Source organism: Cupressus sempervirens, chromosome 5 (genome assembly GCF_028749045.1).
Source record: "Cupressus sempervirens isolate cs-2001-9-10 chromosome 5, ASM2874904v1, whole genome shotgun sequence".
NCBI classification, from domain to species: domain Eukaryota; kingdom Viridiplantae; phylum Streptophyta; class Pinopsida; order Cupressales; family Cupressaceae; genus Cupressus; species Cupressus sempervirens.
This window is the reverse complement of record NC_143122.1, coordinates 333,122,620-333,124,555: the sequence shown is the minus strand read 5'-3', so window position 1 is coordinate 333,124,555 and position 1,936 is coordinate 333,122,620. Positions and strand designations below refer to the sequence as shown.

At 35.8% G+C, this 1,936-nt stretch overlaps 1 long non-coding RNA gene across 1 annotated transcript; it reads left to right on the top strand.

Moving 5' to 3' along the window:
* Positions 1-431: 431 nt before the first annotated feature.
* LOC149556055 (uncharacterized) lies at positions 432-1,314 on the top strand. Its single transcript, XR_016365347.1, has 3 exons — positions 432-595; positions 837-911; positions 1,146-1,314. It is a non-coding gene; the product is annotated as an uncharacterized LOC149556055 (long non-coding RNA).
* The last annotated feature ends 622 nt before the right edge of the window (positions 1,315-1,936 follow it).

The window sequence follows — 1,936 nt, the reverse complement described above, 5'->3', positions numbered from 1 at the left end:
TTTCAAAATCAATTTTGCCCCTAAACCAGAAAATGGCTGTTATTCTGTATACGACCGTTTAATAAAGCACGAGTTCAGCTCATATGTTCGTCACCCTCGTCAATTTTAACTTGAATCATCTTAAGGCCACGGAATCTCTGCAACGCTCTGTCACCTGAATACATTTCTTCCATGGTTGCGGGATGTTGTAAATAAACTGAAGATTCTTCAGGCTTTCTTCTGGATGCAGTCTGCTTCTGTTTTCTCAATTCATCATCGCTTTCGAAAGGGCTTCTGTAATTTTTTCCCCTTTTGAGGTAATTGAGTTTTAATTTTTCAGGGGCTTGTTTTTCTCCCTTTTAGTTAATTGTTCTTTTCTTCGGGCTTGTTTTTCACGAGTTAACCTTTATTCGAAATGTTATTATGTCTTTGATTTTTAGGAGAGGGGTGAGATTGTAGCAAAATGCTGTAAAACGTCATCATCCCCTGCCTCCCTGAGGTGAAATTGTTCGATTTACCTTCGGCCTTTCTGAGCTGAAATTGTACGATTTTTCATCATGACATTGAACTGTGGAAATTCAAGAATGCCTCCAGAACGTTTCAGGGCTACGACAGAGTAAGACGCCATCACGTGCTTTCCGTCCATATTTATCTTCTATATATTGCTAATTGTTTCATTCTAATAATTAGTTCAAGTGACCTAGTTCTTTCCTATTTATTATTTTACATTTTATACTTCACTCTGGACAAAATGTTGTGAAAGCAAGACTGGGAATGGAACGAGATTTTTCCTTAATATGTTTCTCTTTCGGAGGAAAGGTGTTATTAGATTCTTAATTGGTTAGAACGAATGACAGATCATTATGAAAATCAATTTGGGAGAGCACTATGTTGTACTATTGCATAGGAATACGGCTTTCGTCCACAGAGAGGTAAGTCAATACATCTATTGCTATGTTCCTGTTTATTTCTTTTCTCTTTTCCAGCTTACTAGAAATATTCTTCCTGATTACATTCTCCAGAAGCTTGAGTTTCTCAATCTCGTTAGTCAGGTCTTATTAGGAATGACTTAGAACTTTTCAGATGAGCCTCGCCTCTCTTTATTTTAACCCTTTTTAAACATGTTTTTCTTCAACTAAGTCATCTTTTGCACTATCGTAATTTAGAGGGAAAGAGATCATGGGAAGCTAGCTTCATTCGTACAATGTTACATCAATGAGCCTCGTGGAAGAAGATGCCCTAAATTACGTGGAGGGAGTGATTAAACTTCTACTTTCTTAATCGTGCAAACATGCCCAACCGGTCCACTATGCAGGACATCGCAACGACACTGCCCGAGGTTGGTTTTACCATATTTTGGTTTTGTAAAGTATGCGCGCTTTTGAAATGATAATGGTAATCAAATTGAATTCGTAGGAACAATGAATAGATGTTCTAAGCATCAACAAATTAGGCAATGCAGATTGTTAGCATCTTGTGTGTATTTGGGATTTAATTATAAAATGCATATGCTTTTAGTAGGGTTTCTGTTTGTACTTCTTGCCCAAAACCCTCCTAGTTAGTGCATTTAATATTCATGAGATATTTACACAATTATATACTTAGATGTTAGAAACCTAAGTTACCAATGCTGGTTCTGATGCTGATGCGGCTGCGAGGTGCTCATGCACGGATGCACAGATTTTTTTCAGGGATTTTGGATGTGTTTGGGTGCGTCCATAAATAAATATATATATATATATATATATATATAGAGAGAGAGAGAGAGAGAGTATAATTTATGTATGTAAAGAAATGCAAGAAATAAGCAAAATGAAAATAAACCATTCCATAGCAATTAACATATTCAAATTGAAATAACAGTAATGTCTAATTAGTAAATTACTCAAGTTTAAGAGTCCAATGCAATTCAAATTACAAAATCAAAACATAGTTCATGGTTCAGTGTTGATCAATC